Source organism: Ambystoma mexicanum, chromosome 9 (assembly GCF_040938575.1).
Source record: "Ambystoma mexicanum isolate Mex_15411 chromosome 9, UKY_AmexF1_1, whole genome shotgun sequence".
Lineage (NCBI taxonomy): Eukaryota > Metazoa > Chordata > Amphibia > Caudata > Ambystomatidae > Ambystoma > Ambystoma mexicanum.
Window position 1 is genome coordinate 304609560 of NC_090931.1, and position 23091 is coordinate 304632650.

The 23091-nt window shown below is 48.0% G+C and overlaps 1 protein-coding gene across 1 annotated transcript in view; it reads right to left on the bottom strand.

Annotated features, from left to right (window-relative positions):
- Window positions 1-23091, bottom strand: part of DHRS11 (dehydrogenase/reductase 11) — a 568551-nt gene that overhangs the window by 174630 nt on the left and 370830 nt on the right. The window lies entirely within an intron of this gene.

Sequence of the window (23091 nt, forward strand, 5' to 3'; positions counted from 1 at the left end):
GATAATAAGTGTACAGGGGATTGGGTTTGCATGTTTCTCGTACTAGAAGTTTGTTGTACGGGAGATAATTCACGTCGATGGGGGGGACAAGGCCGTGTCCGGTATTCTTGTTGTGCGCAGAAGGCACATTTTAAGTGGGTTTGAAATGTCTCTTGGCCGTGATTCAGGTGGTTGCATGTGTGCCCAGTGTTCTTCCATATCGTTAGCCCACACTTCATCCCTCAGCCAAAGGTCTTTGTTGGGTGCACTCACACCTGTCCAGCGCAGAAGAAAATAGCGTTTGGCTAGGAGGAGGGAACACCGAACAAATTTGCACATCTTGCCCAATGGTGGGTCAGAAATATGAAACAAGCAGAGCAATGGTAGGGGGGGCAACAATTTTATCAGTCATTTCGGACAATGTCCCACACACATCTCTCTGGAAGGTCACAAGCTGCGGGAAGTGCCATAGCATATGAAAGTATCTAGCGTGGGTGGAGTTACAACGTGGGCATGCTCTGGTCCCCTCATTATAAAACATGCATTACCTATCAGGAGTGTAGTGATACCGGTGTAGCACTTTGAGTTGTATCAATTGGAATTGGGAATTATATGACAATTAATGAGTTTGGGCGCACATGTCGGGACCAGAGATCGTCAGTTACGTCCAATTGGGGATCTCCACCCCATTTAGCTTGTACTTTGTGATGTAATACATCTGAGTGAGTTTGAATTAAGTGGTATAGGGACGACACTTGGCTACGACTATTGCACGCTGTTAGGACAAACACCAACAAAGCATTGGTTTTCAGGCTTAACCGGGAAACAACTCCAGAATATCTTACATGCCTTGCACAGGCCTGCATACTCCAGCCACTGTGAAGACGTACTGCGCATAAACCCTGGAATATCGGAGGTTTGGAGGAAGTGGTCTCCCAGATACAGTGACCCCAATGTGTGAAACCCATCTTGCTAACAAGCCCTCGCGAACCGGAATAGACCTGTGGTAGGGATGGAACACAATTCAAAAGTAGAAAGTCTTCGTGGAATGGGGCATGTACACCTATCACCTTCCATATTTTACGCTGCGACGCTTGCAGGGTCAAATCCGCAGTCGTCCGCAAATTCGTCGGGGAGAACCAGCGATCGCAGGTCCCTGTCCCACACCGAGTGCCTTTCAAGCAGTGTGTGGGGGATGCGGGGGGGGGGGTTGAGTTATCGCCAAACCAGAAGGCCGCAAATTGTGCTTGTGCAGCCATCCAGTACAGGCAGAAGTTGGGGACTGCAAACCCTCCCATGTCATATGGCTGTGTTAGCGTGTTCCATTTCAATCGTACTGCCCCGGAGTGCCATACGAATTTACAAATTTCACCTTCTAACTCCTGAAAAAAGTATCGCACAGGCCACAACGGTACATTGAGGCAAAGATACAAGAGTTTAGGAAGAACAGTCATTCTAAGGAGAGCTATCTTGCCAGCTATTGTAATGGAGAGATGGGCCCAGCTTGTGAGTTTAGCCCATAATTTAGTCATACACGCATTATAGTTGCAGTAGTGCAGCGTAGGGCTGTGCCTTGCAACTGTTATCCCCAAGTAGCGTATGGTCACTGGAGCCAACTTGAATCCCTGTAGATCTTCGGGTGGGGTGGTGATGTCCGTAAGGGAGAAAGAGCTCAGATTTGCTGCAATTCACCTGGAGACATGATACCTCTCCGAAGTTAATAATGTCTTGCATGATAGGCCTTAATCATCTGCATAAAGAGAAATTATCTGCGGTTCACCCGCCATTCTGATCCCACAGTGTCTATGTTAAATCTTATTAAATATGCCAATGGTTCAATAATAATAATAGCAAATACAGGGGTAACCAGGGGCATCCCTGACGGGTGCCTCTAACTATCTCAAATTGTGAGGAGAGTAACCCATTTGTGTTGACTCTAGCCACTGGCATTTTACAAAAGAAAAGTAAAACCTCAAGAAACCCATGGCCGAATCTACACTTTGATAACACAGCATACATGAATCGTCATGATACTGAATGCCTTTTGAATGTCTAGTGTAGCAGCTACTGCCTGGACCTCAGGATTTATCTGTGCCAATCTGTTAAAGAGGCGGCAATGGTTCAGTACCGTGGACCTACCCGGGATAACCCAGACTGGTCCGGGTGAATAATGTACAGCATGACCAGCATCAGTCGAGAGGCCAGTTTCTTCGTGAACACCTTTACATCTGTATTAAGGATAGGGGGCAATAGGAACCGCATTGATCCGCAGGTTTTCCCGGTTTCAGCAAAACTGTAATAAATGCCTTGCGCATGGTGCCAGGAAGCGACTGAGACATGAGGGACTCACGCCAGACCTGCAGAAGGTGTGGGGCAAGGGTCTCCTTGTAGAGTTTGCAAAATACGGCTGTGAGGCCATCTATACCGGGGGCCTTCCCACATGGCAGACGGTCAATTGCCTGAAAAATGTCGGATAATGAGATTGGGAGATCCAGTAGGGTTCTGGTGTCATGCGATATCTGACTGAGTGGGAGTGTATCGAGAAATACATCAATTTCTTCTTGCATGCATGTATCATTCTTAGTGTAAAGCTCCTTATAGAAACCTGCAAATACCCTCATTGATGGTCATGGGTGTGTGGACTAGGTTACCTGAGGTATCCCTTATGAGTGGAATGCATCTATTGTCGCTTACCAGACGCGCCATGCAAGCAAGAACTCTGCCAGGTCTGTCCCCCTCAACGTATCCCCTAGCGGACATTGGGGTATCAAAGAATTTAACTTCACGCTCAGCATGGATTTTAAAGGTGTAGATGGCCTCCTTGATCTGTGCTGGATAGCTCTCGTTCTGGTCTCTGCAGTCCGTCCTCGCATTGTACTATGCTATGTCTGATTGCTTTGAAGACACTGAACTCTGCCGACATCGTGATCCCCCAAATGTAGATCTTGATGGCTTCCCAAATTATGCCGGCCGAGGGCACAGAGCCTACATTTTTCTCAAAGAGCAATTGTACATGGTCACCAATAGTGGATGCAAACCCTACATCTTGTAGCACTAGCGGTTTAAAGCGGCAGTTGTTGCGAGGCCTGGAAAGTGTTGGCAATGTCAGGGAGATACTAACTGGGGAATGGTCGGAGTAGGTGCGAGGAAGCATGCTGACGTCGATAACCCCTGTAATAAATCGGAAATTAACCACATGTCTATACATGAGAAGTAATCGTGGCCCGTTGAATAAAAAGTGTATGAGAGGCCATCAGTGTGTAATGTTCTCCAAGCATCTACCAGACCAAGGGAATGCATGCCCTCTTTAATAGTAGAGACAGCTCGCGTAATGGCTCTCTGAATGTGGGTGGATATGTCTAGCTTCAGATCTAGGATGGTGTTAAAATCCCCCCCCCCCCCAACGCCACAATATAGGGATCAGTGGATATCGGGCAAGTTCATCCAAGATGTCTGTAAACAACTGGGGGTCGTCAACATTAGGGCCATAACATAAACATTCAGCAACAGCATTTCTCTTCCCGCAAGGAGCCCATAGACAGCAAGACATATTTATCCAGAGGTTCTACCTTTGCATGGTAACAATGGAACAGGAGTGATCTGTGCACCAGGGTCATGACTCCCCTAGCCCGTGAGGAGTATTAAGTAAAGAAGTGATTTCCGCCCTGGTTCCTATCGAATACCTTGCAGACCACTGATAGGGCATGGGTTCCCTGCAAGTACAGGATCTGAACGTTGTGTCTTTCGACATACAGGTGTATCTTCCGTCGTTTGATTGGGTTACCCAGGCCACGGACATTCCAACTAAGGCAGTTTATGTCCTCCATTAGGGTACATAGTGGTTAATATTTTACCCTATAGTAGATTGACCCGATCATCCCCTTGCCTACAGGTTTCTCCCTGCGCCCGTCTCTCTCTTAACTGTAAGTGTAGTGCGTACCAAGTGAAGTTTTAACAACCCCAACAGTTCCCCACCACCCCCCTTCCGCATTCCCCTTGAAACTAGGGAGATGATGTAATGTGAAAACGAAAGTCTTTCTGTTCCACTCCACACGTAGCTTGGCAGGATATAACATAGCATATTTCAAATGACAGTCCCTCACCCGTTTCTTAACCGCCAATAAGGATTTCCTCTCTTGCTGAAAGGCCACCGAGAAAGCTGGTTACATGTGTATTCTGTTCGAACCCAACATCCGGTCTCCCTGTTTGCGGGCCGCTCGAAGAAGCATGTCTCGATCCCAGTAATTGAGAATGCAGGCAGTGATGGGCCGTAGAGGTGCACCAGGTCTGGGTTCAGGAGCCAGGGATCTGTGGACTTGTTCATCTGCAAACTGCAGCGATAATGTTGGATTCCCTAGAAGTGGCAGAAGGGTGGTTTCTATCCACAGCTCCACGGATGTTTCTGTATTACTCTTGAACTCCTATAGAGCGAATGTTATTGCGGCGGGACTGTGATTCCAAGCCGTCATTCTTCTTCTCTACCTGAAGCACTCTTCTGGAAAGTGTAGCGAGTTTACTTCTCATGGTGGACATATCTTCCACTGTGCCCAATCTTGTCTCGGCCTCTGCTAGACGTTGATCTGTTTTATCTATGCATGTTTGAACAGAGTCTATGGTGCTGGTCATGTCGTCAAGTTTGCTGTGCACTTTGGCAAATTTGTTTTGCATGCATGCCATCATGCATTGAGTTTGGGTAAGTTCCATCGGTATTGCTTCCTATTCCATGTCTGTGGATGTTCCGCTGGTGACCGATGGTTTATGAGTAGATTTGGTGCACTGTCTCATAAAGCGTTGGTTTTTTGCACTCGCTTTTGTCGTACGGTACAAGGTCATGGATCACAGTCCAGGATTGAGATCGCTCTTGGGGTATCAAGTATCTTAATCCGGCACCCACAGCACATCGATGATTGCAGGCCGATAGTTTTCCACTTGCCACGAGGGCGCAGTCAATAAGGATATGCACAGGCCCGAAGATGGTGGTTACGGGCAACGCAACTGCCTTAGGTCTCAGTTGAGCCCCTCCCCCGCAGGGCAGCGCAGGCCAGGTGTAAAACAGTGCCAAAATCGCATTTAGTTCTGTCAAGCAGTCAATGAGACTGTGCCCCCCACAGCTTAATAGGTAACTGGAGGTACGTGACACCGAGCACCAGGTTCCCACTCACTGCCTCAGGCTCCAGTGGTCCGGTTATAGTGGGTGGTCACCCCGTTGACTTCAAGATGGCCACCGAGGTTCACATAAGTTGCAGATTTTGATCTGAATTGTTGCCCAGAATGATGCGTGGTACTGGGTCAGCAGTTCTTGTCAACTAGGTACTGCAGGCTTTAGATCAGCGAGGAAGAGCCCCAATGCTCCATGGCACAGTCCCCAATCGTAGATGGATACATGGCAGTCTGGGGTATCCCTACAGGAGGCCGCTTCGCGGTTTGGGAGGATCTTAGCTGTGGCATCTGTGCCCCGACCCCAGCAGTTCAATATTAGGAGACCCTGCTACGTTGGCGGGGGAGGTGCCTTGTGTGCCCTTATCGGAGGAGGTAAGGGTCCGCTGAGTTCCGAAAGCTCAGAACAAGGATTATTCTGGCCCCGTGGGTTAAAGTAGCCGGCCTCTGTGGCATGGCAGGAGGTGCGGGCCATGTTGCACTCACTGTCCCTCACCGCTGCTGCAACGCAGATCACTCGTTCTCCCTTTCCTGGCCACCGATCGAGACCGGGGTAGGGTCTGCTCGTTGCTGGAGCTGCCTGTGGTTAGTTGCCTGCTCTGGAATGCTGTATCATTAAGTAAAGAAGACAGGTTTTGTCCGAGTTGGCATCAGGCACAGGAGCTCTAGATAAGAACCGCCATCTTGGTCACCGCACAACAGTGCACCCATGTCACCTCTGTTTAAATCAGATTCTGGAAGACAGACTTTAAAATGCTGAGCTGCCTTTTTAAATTGTATTTTTCCCTCTGTGCCATTGTCTGTATGTCCCAGAGTGTTCTGGAGTAGGTGTTCACGTCTTGTGGTATTTGGTGAGGGTAAGCATGAGAATTAACCTTTTGATATGCCAACAATGTCTTGCACCAGCGCACGTACATGGCATGGCAGGGAAGTGAAAGCAGTGTTCGGCTCATTGAAATTAGACTCATAGAACAAGGCTCGTTGAGGAGTATAACTTTGCTTCAAAGTGTCCCGGAGGTCAGCAGACACTTCTGCTGCAAGACATGTGACCGTTTCTAAACTGCTTTATATGTCTGAGCAGGACCTTGAAAATACAGTGGGAGATGAATATGACATACATTTCCAGTTTCTTTGGCTCTCAGGACCTTGGTTTCTGAAAGAGATTGTCAACCAGTATATCAGCTACGTTAACCTAGCCCCTGGAGGCAGGGAAGACCTTGTATTACTGATGTGATTTAGCTTTACATTCTTCATGGAAAGAGCTGAATCCTCTAAAGGGACAATGTTCTGTCCATAATATACTGTCTTTGGTGAATGAGGAGAGCATGGTATTGTTGGTTGCCTATGGTCATGCCTTCCCAGAGATAAGGGATGTCACCCCTAAGGGACAAAATACTGGGAAAGTAATACCCAAAGGGTCATAGTCTTCTCTGAATGGCAATCTCCATCTTATTTGACAAAGGTCTTGATGAGGGCAAAGTCCAGATTTAGCTCACTAAGTGCACCACACTGGTGAATGGGGAGTGTAAGGGTACAGAAATAGGAGCCAGATGGATGGGTGGCATGCCGGTTGCTATACACCTTTATTACAGCCAAACAAAAAGGGAAAACCCCGAACTACGCCTTTCTCTAGAGGGGTTTCCCCACCTCAACTAAAATACTAAGGGTTGTGTCAGAATGTCCAATAAAATTAAAAATGGTCCACCGGCATGTCAAAACCTATTTCCGTTCATTACACTCTAATCTAACTAAGGATATATGTCTCTCCTTGGTCCAGGAGAATGGCTCCCTTCTTCTGGACAATGGATCCGGGGTCTTGGTTAAAATGTCTTTAGAGGAGAACAAAGTTAGCCAACTCAATATTTCGTTAATGGCGAAGTCATAGTTAGAGTCACTATTGAGAACCTTGAAGAACGGCTCCCTTCTCCAGGAATGTCTTGTTCCGCTGGTCTTTATCAGGCTTCTTTTGTTGCTTTGCTCTATCAGGTGTGGGTCCCAGACCTGCGTTTGGTTTTCTTTGAGCTTTGGCAAATCTGGGTCACTATCCTGCCAGATCTTGATCGGGCGAAAATAACACTTATTACTTTGCTTTAATCAGGTGTGGGTGCCAGACCAGTGTTTCTCTTCCTTGAGAGTTTGGCAGACCTGGTGTACTATCCTCCCAGGTAACGCCATGTAGAAGATGCTTCAGGATTCAACTTCATATTGGGTGTGGGTTCCAACCCCTTGCTTCACTATTCATTTGCTTTCAGCGTTCCCCAACAACTGGCCTGGTCTCCCAACCCTCTTCCGGGCTCTTCTGTATTCTCCCACACACTCCCTCAGGATCTTCAATAGGTTGCCAGAGAAGGGCCATCACTTTTGGATCCCGACCCTAGGGGTGGACAAGCGAGGGAGGATCCCCTGAGTGGAAGGTCACAGGGGACGGGAGGAGGATACCTGAGGGCGAGACATGGTTCTTCCTCAGTCCTGAAAACACCCTAACCTACTCTCCCTCAGCTTTTGTTGGGTGTTTACAATCTCACCTCATCGCCCCATTTCCAACAAATACTGAGACGAGGAGGCCACTAAGATCAGTAAAGATTACCCATAGGAATAACATGGGGAAAGTAAGGGAAACCTATCATAGAAAGAACTTAATAGAATCAGGCATGGTCAGGCACTCAATAGTAACTACTCACACCTGACTCCACTTGACGGGTTTGTTCACTATAAAATGTGTGGTCATGCAGAGAGAAATGAGCGAGCTGGGGATGCAGTACAGACCGGAGGGGCCCAGAAGCAGAGAGAAGTAGGAGCTCCAGGCAGAAGACGGCATGCGGAGACGCTGGCCCGGTGTGGATTAGGGGAAGTAGCGTGGCGAAGGAGCCGTGCCTCCAGGGAGCGGAGAAGCGCAGCCTGCATTCTGCTGGCCAGGTCAGGAAAGTACTCATTCCCTGGGGCCTGTGCAGACCCCAAGGGTGCCTGAAGGGCAGGTGGTGAGACCCTGACCTCAACCCCGCATTTCCTGGAGGAACCGCCTCTAAACGTGACACTGGCCGGTGAGTTTTGTGGAGAATGCAAGAGAACCTCGGGAGCGTGCGTTTGCATGCAAGCAGAGCGGGATAAAGGCACAGACAGGAAAAACGGCACGGAATTGCAAAGAAAGGAAAGTGTAAAAGTTGAATGCAAAAGTGAAGCAGTAAGAGAAAAGGCTGAAGGCGCAGCTGAAAGCAAGAGCGAAGCAGAAAGCAAAAAGGCTGAAAGTGCAGCTGAAAGCACAAGTAAAGCAGAAAGTAGGAAAAGCAGATCGGAGCTGAAAGCGAGCAATAGACTAATCAGAGTGGAAAGTGAAAAAAAGTGGAAAGAAGCACAAGGATCCGAGTAGCCCGTAATGAGAGAGGGGCACGAGAAAAAGCAAAGAAAGGTCTAGGGGCACGCTAAAGAGGAAAGCAGAAAAGAGGGTGCAAGATAGCGCAGAAAGAATAAAGGACAAGTGCCAGTTGTACGATAAAAAGAGTAAAAGTAAACAGTGCAAGTGTGCACGGAAAGAAAAGAAGAAGAAAAGGGGTGCAGGAAGCATCTGAAAGGAAACAGAACGGTATTAGGAAAAGCGAGAGCAAGACAACCAAGAGAGGGAAAAATGGCAGTGGTTGCACCTAGGAAAAGCAAAGAGCCTGGTGTTTTCGAAAGCCTCCGATTCAACCGCATGAACGGATGGTATGTGAAAAGGATTGTTAATCAGAAAAATTTACCAACTGACCAGCGGAAATTGTATTATCAATTTTCAAGTGCCTGAGCTTGGGGAAGGGAACCCCAAGAGGCCCAGCCAAGATGAAGACATGTTAGTTTTGTTGTACTCTTGAAAGGATTGAAGTGTGGGGAAGGGAACCCCCAACAAGCTTACAAAAGGAACTGTCTTATAATTTCCCATGGTGTTTTGAAACTTGGTTAAGTTGAAGCTTGGGAAGGGACGCCCAAGGAACTCAAAGGCACTGAAGTTAGTTGGAATAACTGCAAGAAGTCTGTCGAGAAGGTCTTACAAACAGCCCTGTTGATTGAACTCATGTGTGTGACATTAACCAAGCAGCACCTGGTGAGAAGACCACCTTAAACTAACTTTGGTTTCAATTTTTTGTTGAATCACTAGGTTTCCTATTTTGAAAAGACTTCCCATCACATTTGTGTACAGAGTGAGGGGTAAGCATCGGTTTAGACACAGATCGACTTTTATTTTGGACTATTAGACAACGCCAGCCATTACTAAAATCAGTTAAGGAAATTACTCCTTTAGAGTTAGGGCCAGTCAGGCATTACACCAACCCAGGAACCTTAGTAAACAAAGGTTTTCAAACAAACCCTTTTAAGTCTGTCTCTCTCTTGATACCATGCATGTCTCACACCAGTCTCCTTCGGTTGTCTGTGGGTCTCTCTTCCCTGCTCGGGCTCTTTGCTCTCTCACCAGGCTCTGTGGTGGCTCCACAACATTTCCCCGCTTTCGCGCTGCGTAACCCAGGTGGACCATGCGTTCCAACTCTCTCCTCTGCTAGCTGCCCTTACTTCTGCTTCTCTCCATGGGCCACCCACGATTGACCTCTCAAGGATGCCTCTGCCGACGGGTAAGCGTCCCGTCCTTTGCAGCCTCAGCTTCTTTTGGTCGTCACTGGAGCTCACAACTACTGGTTCCTCCAGGGAGGGTCTCTCTATCTCTGGCGAGTCCTCCTTCCCTTTTTATGTTGCTGTCTAGATTAGATTGTCTAGTATGCTCTGCATGGTTTACTGCATTAATCCACATGGCTCTGCGCAGCTTCCTCATCACAGTCTTGGGCCAACAACTCCATGGTCAGTCCCTTCTACTCTCCCTTGTCGCTGTGACCTCGGAGTGACAAAAGTACATGGAAGTTGTGGGAGGAGTATTGGCAGTGAGGGAGTGGGTAGGTGTGAGGACAAGATACTGCGTTCTCCCTGAATGATCTCCCTCATCCCATGAGTGGTTTCCCCTCCCATGTGACCCTCCCTCAGTGCAACACCCCCAAGGGGACTATTTGGTAGTGTCTGCACCGCCCTGGCCCCATGGGAACGGTTTCCCCTAGGGGAGAAGGAACGACATCCGAGGATTCGTCACAGGAGGTAAGGTGCATGGGACTGTCCCCTGCTCAATGATGGGGACGGAGTCATGGTATCAGAGTCACTAATTGTAAAACAGGTAGAGGGGCTCAGGAGACCCAGGGGGGCAGGGATGACAAACCTTTCTAGATCTACCTACACAGAGGCATTACATGGTGGGTCCCCCATGGCCTTTGTCTGCCTCTATCCCCATATCTGGTACGGTTTCAGCAAAGTCAGAAACGTTGACATGGAAGCCTGCAAGCCAAACATCCTTTACAAGGGAAATAGAGTGGCAAAAGCATGTAGTTGTGAGGCCACAGGTCACAGGCTAAGATGCAAAGCTCACCCGGGGGGCAGAGACCATAGCAAACAGGACAACAAAATGGAAGTTGCATAGGCAGGACAACCCCACAATGAAGATCCTCTATGACACCATGTTGGAGACGGGCAGCTGACCTGGCCCACTACAAGATGATGGGCTGCCATTTTTATGAACAAAATAGTACAAAGGCCCATCCTGCTGTTTAAACATGCACACATGAGGAATCAATAGTTCAATTGGTGGAGTCAATCCTCTTTCCTACACAATCGAGGTGTAAAATATGACCATGGGAGTGGGGTACATGAGGTAAGAAAAGGTAGTGGATGGCAACCAGGAGAGGAGAGATGGGAAGAGATAAGGAGCAGGGCATACAAAATCAAGAAGGAAAAAGAAGATGAGGAAGGCATAGGAGGAGAGATGAAAGGAGATGAGAGGAGAAAGAAAGAGGGTGAGGTTGCAGAGGGGACAGGGAAGCATTAGGAGGAGGGGAGTGATATAGATCATCAGAAGAAGAGCCAAGAGAAGGATGGCTTCAAGAGAAATCGCCTACTAAAAGAAAGAGTAGAGTTGGAAACAGAGGAAGGAGGGAAGGAGCAAACAAGTGGAGAAGTGGGCATCATTAGACCAAAGGAATGGTAAGGTGGAAGGAAATCAGAAGAGCAGGGATGGGATTATCAAGAAAGAGTGCCACTGTAATGGTGTGAAAAGGGAGAACCATCGGAGAGGGGGAGGAAAGGGATAAAGAACTCCATTTCATTTATTTATTAGCATTTGTGACAGCATGCTGAACCCTCAGGTATCTAGGCACGAGTTATATTGAAAAGGGAGTTTGTAGCGTTGACATGTTAAGAAGAGACACACAAGGGATATGCCCATTTCAAGGAAGATGCAGTGGCAGGGTTGAATTAGTTAAAAAGCCAGGTTTTTCGGGGGAGGGTGCTCGAGAGCCCGAGCAAGATGGCTGCAAGCTTATGCAGCTCTGAGACGAACAGACAGGCAGATTTATATTCTGCCCTCTTTGGATTGCCTTCATGTGCAGTAAATCTATCTGAGGGTTGATTATTGCCCAGTGCTCCAGTAGCCTGCTTCTCGAGTGCGGTGAGCTCATCAAATGACTGATCGCATCTGAGAGCAACGGCGGATCGGGGCTTCCTGCAGTGCCCAACACTTCTGGCGGTGCAGTGAGCCTATCGGCCCTCCTCTGATGACCAGAGCAGGAGAAAAGGAGGTTGGGACACGGCGCAGCAGCAGGGCATGGCTGCTCTTTGGATCAGGATGGCGGGTGAGTGAAGCCTGCGATCCTGGCGGAGGACTATGGCGTGAGCAGCTCCCGAGCCCAGCTACCCACTTATGCTGCCTAAGAGGGCTTTGCATTTCTGCTTCGGCTGCAGCCATAAAGCGCGTCGGAGATACCATCCCTCCACTCGAGGCTGCGTTGTGCGCACACCGCACAACATATGCCGCCAGATAATACATGCTAACAACACTCATTGCGTCCTACCCCGCAATCATTGCATTAGTTCTCCCGGATACTGAAAATTACACTGGAGGACAAACTGATCCCAGCCATGCTTGTAATGGAACACACCACAAAGAATGAGCAGATTACAACATGGTCGACACCCAGACGTGTATGCTGCATGCCTGCCCGCCGTATAATCCGCATTGCCTAACCCAAGCTCGATTGACTCCACCATAGCCCTGAAGCTACCTGTATTGGGGGAGGGGCAGTTGCATCAGATATTGAGCTATCATTTTTTCTTCTCTCAGCTGCTCAGCAGCACCCAAACTCTGCTCTTCCGGATATCACTGGCTTAGGCTATGCACATCCTTCCCATCAGGCCAATACTACTTAAGAGCCTGCTACATTCTCCCAAATGTCATGAACCATACTATTAGACTGGTGCAGCACACTCCAGCATTTGGAAGACATGGTAAGCATCAAACTGTTGCTATAAATCTCAGTATCATCATACTTGGGGAGAGCCGGTGCCACTACGCAACTGAGCATCGCCATACAGAGAAGGAGACAAGATACATGTGACAGCCCCAGAGGGCTATGTCCCAAACCTTGTTCGACTCAGAAGGAATCCACCAATAATCACACCACTGCGCTACCACTGCCACATCGGTCCATGAGGCGCAGAGAGGCAATGGATATCCTGATGCAACTGCAGGCCATCTTGGCTGAAATTAACAATTTAGGACAACGCACACAAGAAACCCATAGCATAGTGCAAGACATGATGAAGGAACTCAAGGATATTAATGGACGCCATGACCTACAGGCTGAACAAACCGCCCACAATGAGAAGTGTATAAGTGGGCTTGAAGGCAACCATGAATCTACCGCTACTGATGTGGAAACACTCATTAAAGAGGTTCAGAGCCTGGGAGAAAAGGTGGAAGACCAGGAAACCATGTCGCGCCGGAATAACCTGCGCTGAGGCAGCAAAACAGTTCACAATGTCACAGGTTTCCATTCCCCAAGATGTGAGATCTTCCAGATTGTAAACTCACAATCAGTTCAAGTCTTTTCTTTCTCTAAACCAGTTCCAGGTCAACTTTATAATCATTTAGGTTCAGTTGATACTGATTGCTATCTTTCACATTCACTTCAGAAATCTTATTCACAAGTGGCGATTCTTTATCTTTACTTTCCGTGGCTTTTCCAGACAGGGTATCCTTGGTCTAAGCGCAGTTGTTGCACAACACAGAGCACCCATTACAGGTCACGCAACCAATAACCGTAGGTTTCTTGCCCACACAGGTTTCTCTTTCTCTGCACCTTTGCTTTGGTTTGCATTCACTCTGAATTCTCCTGGCTAGTGTGAGAAACCAAAAGGTGTCTCACCCACTAGTCCCAGTGGATCTGTCATCCAAGTAGCCAAGTAGCCAGGACACACATGGCTATCGCTTTTGGATCCAGTTCCTGGGTTTGGACCAGTGTAGGAGGATCACCTGGGTGAGGGGCCTTCGGCGAGTGGGACACCGGATGGTGAGACGTGGTATCCCCTTCCCTGTAACACCTTTACCCCATCCTAACAGGTAGGATATTTAGGAACTCTACCCACCCCTCACCACCCTTTTGCAACACAAACACTTTCTCAGGACAGCCCTCTATGAGAGAAAACCAACTGACACCCAAGCAGTAAACTTGACGTGTCCCAATGCAATGGTCAGGCGAGGTCAGGCAATTACTGACCATCACACACACCTGACTCCCATTAAGCTTTCCCACACAGAAAAAACACTGGTTTGTGTTGAAGCCAAGGTTGCAAGCGTCGGAAAGAACCTTGTTAAACAAGTGTGATAAAAGACGCAAGTAAAGTTGAACTGCTGATGAGCGATTGAACTTTGAAACCAAGATATGATACCTTTGACAGAGTGGTCCGGTACTGTGTGGGTGCTCAATCGAAAGTCTCTAAGGCACCCAACTGATCGAAGTGAAAGTTGAAAGAATGATATGTCTACAAAGAATTGTGACTCGAAGTGGTCCTGCGACGGGTCAAGCAGAATCCTGCACACAATCCAAACTCTATGATTTTGATGAAGTAAATAAAGTTTAGAAAGTATACAAATTGGTCTGAACCCGGCAGAGGGAGACTAATTGAAGGTTTTCTGTTAAAGGTGGGTCTGAGCCCGGCTGAGAGGGACGGAGGGTGAACAGTCAACCACCCGAGAAACTGGATATGTGAAAAAGCCTGAGAACATTGTGTTTAAGTGGGTCTGAGCCTAGCGGAGGGGGACTCGAGGTGAATCGTGAATCACCTGAGAAATTGTGCACTTGTGAAATCCTAAGAAGAAAGGAACTTTAATGTTTGTGGCATCAGGCCTTCTGAAATAAGAGACTTTGAATGGTAAAGAGACCTTTGCACAGAAGGCCATGATGGGGAGGTTTTTAACTGCATCCTCATGCTAAAGAAAGCAGAGTGTGCTGAGATAAGAGTGTGCCGCCTTGTCCCGTGCTGAAAACGTAGGGACGGGGAGCCAATTGCTCAGATATCCAGACATATCATTTCTTGAATACTTTCCTTTTGTATAAAATTGTTTCCTACAATATTTGTATATAGAGGAAAGGATGGGCAATAGGTTTATTCATATAGGCCCTTTTATTTTGACAAAACTCTACTCGGGGTGCATTATTATTTGATGGTTGTAGCTTGCTCCTATCTTTAGATTTCGGATTAGATGGGTTGTTTTTTAAACCCAGCTGAAGTTCAATAAACCCCCTTGAACTGTGATCACTTGTGTCTGTCTTACTGTTTGAAACCATTTCTTCCTTACACCAGTCTTTTGGCTCTGTCACAGTGTGTTCTTCCACATAACTTACTCCGTGGAGCTCACTCTTTTCCAACACCTTGCTCTCACAATCTTCATAAGTGCTCATCACTTGCTTTGCATTTTCTCCACAAAGATTCATACTTTGCATTTAAGTGTGTTTCACACATGCTTTCATTTCAGGAGTAGGATTAGCAAAGCTTTTCTTTAGTTCGGAATTCAAAAATGCTTGCTTTTTAACCGTGTTCCTTTTCTTATAGTTCTGTGTTGGTTTGTGGTGTTTAAAAACCCTTCACTTTGGGTTCACCATTACTTGCACACTTGTTTCAGTTCATCCGGCACTGCTGTAGCCCCAGGAGCGCATCGTACACGTGTTCTCTTCAATGCACCCACCGGTCCTCGGCCGCTCCTCCGGACGTCCTCTCTCTTCGTTCTCTCGTTGTTCTTAAACTCTGTGCACACTTCTCTGGAGCTCTGGGAGCAGTTCTCGCCTTCTGCAAATCTCGCTCTGGGTTGTGTGAGGTTGACATCACGGACGGAGACACAGACAGAGTAAAAGTTTAACAATGTTTTATAAAGAAATGTCCGGATGGGGTAAGGCCCATCTTGCCCTAAGCTAAGGTGGGATTTCCCTGCCTAAAGAAACTAAGGAAAGTCTGTGTCAGCATGTGCAACTAAAAAGTCTTATCTGTCTATCTGTGTCCAAAGCCTATGCTTGCCCTCAAACCTAATACAAAAACAATGTGTAGGGATGTCAACCATAAACTAAACAGTGATTCAAGCAAAGTTCTGGGGTAGTCCCAGCTTGGGCTTACTCTTCAGCTTCTTTTACCCCAATCTCAATACGTTCACCACAATGTTCAATTTACCTTTGTTTAGACTTGAAGAAAATACAGTTCTACACCTTTACAAAGATCAGGGTGTCCTTCCCCAAGTTCAATAAAGGTTCTGGACACTTATTTGTAGGGCTTCCTTGCCCAAGTTAAATGTTCAAATATAAAATTACCTTGAAGCTTTATCTGTCAATTGGTCTTTCACAAGACTTTACAAAACAGGGCCCTCTTCTCCAGGTCTTGTATTCACCATCTGTTTTCCTTCTTTCACCACAGAAACTTCCTTGTTCGCTTCTAGGAGTTCCCTGATCTTGGCGAAGTTTGAGACCACGCAGTCCACCCATTACAGGTCATGCAACCAGGAACCTAGAATTCACTTATAATAGTGTCCCAATTGTGCCTACTGCACACGTGCTTCTTATCTAATGCGCCTATGTCGTCATGGTTTGTGGGGACATCAATCGAGTGGGTCCATATAGTCGTCTCCAGCTCGGTCGTTGGTTGTGTTGGCTAAGGCTTGTGCCATCATGGGGTTGCCGGGCGGATAGCTGGATGTCTGTCGTGATGTGAGCTTGTGTTGGGAGTGGTAGGACTGGGTGCAATCTCCGATAGTCGATAGTTGTTCTGTCGGGAGTGCTTCTTCCGGTTAGGTGCCCCATCAGGAGGGAAGGGACACTCAGATTTTCCCTCTTCAGTGCCCCCCTCTGGTCGACTTGTGGACCACAAAATTGTTGCTACTCTTGCAGTCCTTCAGGCTCCATACCTTTGTAATTCCTGCTAGATGTCCGTAGTGGTTCACATGATCTTCAAATGACCAACACATGTATACAAATCCTCCTCCGGGCTTGCAGTAAACCCATTTTCCGACATATATTTTGGGGTTCCTTGGGTTTTCTAGTTTCATCGATGGTGGGTACATGTCACCTTCCATTAGTTGTTGTCTTAGCCTCTCTCGTTCCATATCCGTTATGTCTCTTTGTTGCTCGTCTTCTGCAGGTAGGAGTAGCCTCATTCCAATCATTTATTCTGCAGTTGGCTTTGATTTTGCCATGCACACTTTTATTCCGAGTAGAGAAGCCAAACTCAGGATCAGGCCCCCTGCTAGTATTTTTAGGCCATCTGCTAGCCATGATGGAATCCATGACCAGAGATATGAGAACCAGCTTCCGTCCTTTTTCGTGCCTTTTGATTCTTCCTCCATTTTAGTGTGCATTTTTGCCAACTGCGATACTGCTTCTGATAACGTTCCGTTATCTTGGTCGTTTGCTGGTATGAACGTGCAGCAGCATTTTTGCACATACTACTCCTTCCATGGCTGTGAGCAGGTCCAGCACGTACCTATTCTGTAGGGTCACTAACTGTAAAGCTCGGAGCTCTTCTTTTATTGCGTTAAATCCGTTAACTGAGTTTATCGTCATCATTAGCTCCCACCTTGTGATCTGGAGCCACTTTGCATTTGTGTATGTCTGGAACCCTGGGTGTATTATTGCTGAGAAAAACATGGCAGCCCTGCTGAACGGCCGATGTGAGGCGGGTACTTCGTCCAGCGCAGCTTCTGACTTGCCCCATAAGTAATTTCCCTGCCTTTTCACTCTTCATAATGGTGACTCTTTGGTGATGCCATTATTGGATGGCAGCAGGGTAGGTGATAATGACCTTTTCCTTTGTTTATTATTTTCATCCATTTTTGGGAAGTCGTCCATCTTGACATGTGTTTGGGGTACCACTAGCGAGGGTACATTGACATGTGCTAGGGAGCAGATCCCTCCCCAGTTAGGCGGTAGTTTGTCGTATGCTTTTGTCCCACCTGCCCAATAGTGGTCCATCAGTACCGCTGTGCCCGATCCCATGTCTTCTAGCTTCTCTACTCTCCTGCATCCCTCGTTTGTCCATACTTCAACATCTCCGTCGTGTTGCTAACATAGCGTTGGTATTGTGAGAGGAATGATTGTCAGTGGGCCGTCTTCCTTATCCAGCCACGTCAGCAAGCTCGCCCTCTTAGCCCATTCCTGGAGGCACTTATCATTTTCAAGGCGCCACACGCAGCCCGTATCCAGAGGTTCTTGAAGAATTGGCACCCTAGCATGCACAATTGTGGCTGGTGGGGAAAAGAGAAGCAAGATTGATGCCTCCCAAGTCGACTAAAGCAAAGGCGAACCAGCCAACTCTAGCTAGCTTCACCATGCCCATGCATCAAGATCTAGGAGGGAAGATGGACTCGACACAGGTGCCAAAGAATTACATAATCAGGTCATGCGTGCCATAGCAGATTTGAATGCAACATTGGGGAATTAGATTGCAGCAGTACAACTGGACGTTGGTCTGCTACGACAAGACGTGTGAAACCTAGCAGAAAGCACTACTACATTGGAGACACAGGTGAAGCAGAACACAGGAGGGCTCCGCGACACACATAAGGATGTCCATGTGCTGCAGCAGAAGGTCAGTTTACTGGAAAATAGAGTGGAAAAAGCAGAGGGACGGGCCCGGAGGAATAACATTTGTATAGTAGGCCTGCCTGAAGGAGAGGAGGATGTGGACCCGACAGTGAATGTGGAAAATCTGCTGCTCCAGGAGATTGGGCCCAGGAATCTAACGCATGGCTTGATGATTGAGAGAGCGCTAACCAGGCGACCCCCTCCTGGAGCGCCCATAAGACCGATTATTTAAAAGGTCCTGAATTATAAGGACAGGGAAAGGATATTGGCTTACTCCAGACAAGGAGGTGAATTGAGGAGAGCCTCTGCAGATCTGGCAGTCTACCCGGACTACGCGTTTCAAGTGCAGAAGAGCAGAGCACAGTTTGCAACAGCCAAAGCAAGACTCTGAGAAGCTGGGCTGAAATAAATGTTGATATACCCAGCGTGACTTAAGGTTATATATAAGAGCAAGTCGTATTTTTTTGACCTCCTGGAGAAGGCACAGGCATGGATGGACAAAGGGAGGATTGGCCCCGGCGGAAAGGAACGAGAGGACAATGAAGGAAGACGCAAAGAGAGCACTACTCAACCTGAAGCGAGAGATAACCAAGGTACTTTGGACGACTGTATGGTTTACCCAGAGGGTAAACTGCCGGCAGAACTGCGTAAGGATGGCATGATAGCCCAGCAGGCTTTATTTATGGGTCACGTACTTGGCACATGGATCTTAGTTGCTTGTAAATGGATTTTTCTTTTTTTTTTTTGGGGGTCTATTGGCAATTAAGTTATACAGCAGGGAAGAGGAGCCTGTTCCCAATCCTGCGCCAACTTCACCCTCAAACCTTTTCTTTTAGGGGCACTTCTTTTTGGGCCCAACCGTTGTGCATCAGCCCCAGGCTCGACAGGTTGGGGGGGTTGCGGGAAGCGGATAAGCCTGAGCAAGGACAACAAAGCTGGGCAGTTGTGTCTAGTTGGGGAAGTTTGCGGGACAATTGGGTTGCCTGCGTGTATGTTGAAATGGATGCAAAGCACTGCATTTTGCGGGGAAGTGCAGAGTAGATGGAAGAAGAGGCTTACGGGACTATTAAGGAGGGGTGGTCGAATGGCAGGGAATAGAAGCAAATGGTGGGAACTATAAATGTACTTACTTGCAACGCAAAGGGCCTGAATGCTTATGTAAAAAGAAGAACAAGTTACTTCTTACCTTGTAACGTTCTTTTGACGGGATGTTCCTCCGACGTATTCCTCATCTTAGATATCTCCTTCCAGCTCTGCTGGCCTCGGAAAATTTTTTCTCTAGAGGGCGGTGCGCGTCGACGTTCTCTGAGTCGATGTCCCTCGACAGCCGCCGTATCGACGTCGACGTCATCCTGCCTATAAAGGCTGCGCGCAGCGTCCGTTGCTCAGTTCCGTTTTGTAGCCCACAATAATACTTTCTGGACTAGACTAATCACCCTGAAGGAGCGTAAACTGCAACAACACGGGAAGTAGAACTGCGGGGATGGATGGGAGGGCCGATGAGGAATACGTCGGAGGAACATCCCGTCGAAAAAACGTTACAAGGTAAGAAGTAACTTGCTCTTCGAAGGGATTGTGTCCTCCGACGTATTCCTCATATTAGATAGGCTCCCATAGCAGTATTCTATTATTGGAGGAGGGAGTACTGACTTCACGCTGTCTTCTATTGATGAATAGAATGCAGTACAGCCCTTCCAAACCTAGTCTCTTGACTGGAGGAGGAATCCAAATTGTAAAAACGTGTAAAGGTATGGACAGACGACCATGTAGAGGCCGCACAGATGTCTTTAACCGGCACGCCTCTTTTGAGGGCCGATGAAGTTGCAATACCTCTGGTCAAATGAGCCCTAAGGTTTTGAGGGGGCTCTTTCCCTGCCAGTTTATAACATTCCAGAATGGCTAGAATGATCCATCTGGAAATGGTCTGCTTAGTTATTGGTAACCCCAGCTTGTGACCTGCGTAACCTACAAACAGCTGGTCTGCCTGTCTTATCCTGGCTAGTCTACTGATGTAAAAACTTAAAGCCCTTCTAGGGTCTAGCCTGTGTAACCTCTCTTCCTCTTTCCCCGGGTGAGGAGGAGGATAGAAAGATGGTAGGGTAATCTTCTGAGTGATATGGAATTCAGAAACCACCTTTGGGAGGAAATTAGGCTTCACTTGCAGGACAACTTTGTCTTTGTGAAATATTGTGTGAGGGGGTTTACAAGAAAGAGCTTGTAATTCGCTCACCCTTCTAGCAGATGTAAGTGCTATTAATAAAACAGTTTTAAGGGTAAGGAATCTTAACGAACAAGAATGGAGTGGTTCGAAAGGTGTGCCCATCAGGAAAGTTAGTACTAAGTTTAAATCCCATAGGGGAACTTGGAATGGTCTTGGGGGATAAACATTGGTTAACCCCTTTAGAAACTGTATTACCAAGGGTAATTTGAAATAGGATGGTTCTTCCGCAGTGTGCTTAAAGATGGATAGCGCTGCGAGATAGCCCTTAATGGTGCCAACTTGAAGGCCTGAATTCGCCAAATATCGAAGGAAGGACAAAACCATTGGTGTACCACATGAAAAAGGGTCGATATTCTGTTCTCTACACCAGCTGCAAAATCTGTTCCAACGGCAGCGGTATAAAGACTTTGTTGCTGGCCTCCTTGCCGAAAGCAACACCTCCATAACATCATCAGGGAGGTCCCAATCCTTGTACCTCAACCTTTCAGAAGCCAAGCGTGAAGGTTGAGGGTTTTGATGTCTGGATGGAGAACCTGACCTCCCTTCTGTGAGAGTAGGTTCTCTCTGAGTGGAAGTCGAATTGGAGGGCAGATGGACAAGTCTAGAAGGTCCGGGTACCACGTTCTTCTGGCCCAATCCGGGGCAATTAGGATCATGGTTCTTCGGAATCTTCTCAACCTCCTGATCATTTGAGGAATGACAGGGACCGGTGGGAACGCGTACAGAAGCGGAAACTCCCAGTCCACTATGAACGCGTCTCCCAGAGCTCCTCTCGGGGGAAATTCCCTTGAGCAGAACAGATCGCATTTCCTGTTGACGCTGGTGGTGAACAGATCCACCTGAGGGGTTCCCCAAAGGGCGAAGATCTCTTGAAGGACTTCCTGAGCTAGTTCCCACTCGTGGGAGACTGTGCTCTGCCTGCTCAGAGCGTCCGTTGTCAAGTTCTTCTCTCCGGCTAGGTGAACTGCCGATAGAGAGATTCCTTCTTGGATTGCCCAAAACCAGAGCTGCATCGCCTCTCTGCACAGGGGTAATGATCCTATGCCTCCTCTTTTGTTGAGGTAATGCATGGCCACTGTGTTGTCCGTCATTATCAGGACGTTTTTCCCTTGTACAGCTGGCAGGAACGCCTTCAGTGCAAGTCTGATGGCTCTCAGCTCTAACAGGTTGATATGTAGTCTGGACTCCGATGGAGACCAACGACCGCTGATGGTCAAGTCGTTGGCGTGGGCTCCCCACCCCGTGAGTGAGGCATCCGTGACTACTGTTATCTCCGGCCAGGTTTGCCAAAAATGTTCTCCTTTCAGAATGTTCTCCTGACAGGCCCACCACTGAAGGCCTCGAGCCACCCTGTCAGGAACCTGAAGAAGATCTGTCATTCTCCCTGAGAAATGTGACCACTGAGTCCTCAGTGCCCACTGGAGGGATCTCATTCTCAGGCGAGCCTCTGGCACTAGGAAAATGCAGGATGCCATGAGGCCTAGCAACCTCAAAAAGTCGAAGGCTGGGAGACGTTGGGCATCTTGGAACTTGGTAACCATCTGTAGAATATCTTGACCCCTCACCTCTGGTGGCGAGGCTTTTCCCAGGGAAGTGTCCAGGATCGCTCCTATGAACTGGAGTCTCTGCGATGGTATCATTTGTGACTTCTTTAAATTGAGGGAGAAGCCCAGTCTGTGAAGGGAGTGGCACACGTGATTTAGCTGGATCTGAGCTTGTTCCGAAGAGACAGCCCTGATCAACCAATCGTCCAGGTAGGGGTAGACATGAATCCCTTCCCTCCTTAGACTTGCCGCCACTACCGACATTAACATGGTGAAGACCCTCGGGCAGAGGTCAGCCCAAATGGCAGCACTCGAAATTGATAGTGAGAGTTGCCAATTGCGAACCTCAGGTATTTCCTGTGTTTGAGATGGATAGGCACATGGAAATAAGCGTCCTGAAGGTCCAGAGATACCAACCAGTCCTGGAACTGAAGGGCCTGGAGGATCTGAGAAAGAGTGACCATCTTGAATTTGTCTTTTCTGAGGAATTTGTTCAATTCTCGCAAGTCCAAGATGGGTCTCAGTCCTCCGTCTTTCTTTGGAATGAGAAAGTAAGGGGAGTACCAGCCCTTGTTCCTCTCCGCTACAGGTACCGGTTCTATGGCACCTTTCTCTAGCAGGTCCAAAATTTCCTGCAAGAGGAGTGGATCTGGAGCTTTCTGAGAGCTTATCCCCGGTGGATGACTCTGAGGTATGCGTAGGAGAGGCAGGCAGTAACCTTGGGCAACTGTTTCCAATGCCCAAGCATCTGACGTGATAGCCTGCCATTCCGCCAGATGTTGAGTCAACCTGCCTCCTACAGGTGTCCTGTGAGGGAAGTCCTCAGAGTGGTTTTGGGGCGGCTGATGCAGATGCCGATGGTAAAGAGGCACCTGCTGTTGCTGCGGCCTTTGAATATCTACCCCGTCCACCTCGGGTAGTTCTTCTTTGTCCCTTTTGAGCCGGTCGTCCTCTACCTCTTCCGAATGCGGAGTAGAAGCGAAAGGACTTGCCTCTCGCAGAGGTTCCTGTGGGACGAAAAGGTGTCTGACGGATTGCAGCGCCTAGGGATTTTGCTGCTGCTTTTGAAGTTTGCAGTTTTTCTAAACTGTCATCCGCCTTTTTCCCAAACAAAGAAGAGCCACCGAATGGCATGTTCAAGAGCCTGGCTTGCACATCTGGGGCAAAACCAGACTTTCTCAACCAAGCAAATCTCCTGGTTGTTGTACTTGCCGCCATTGCTCTGCTG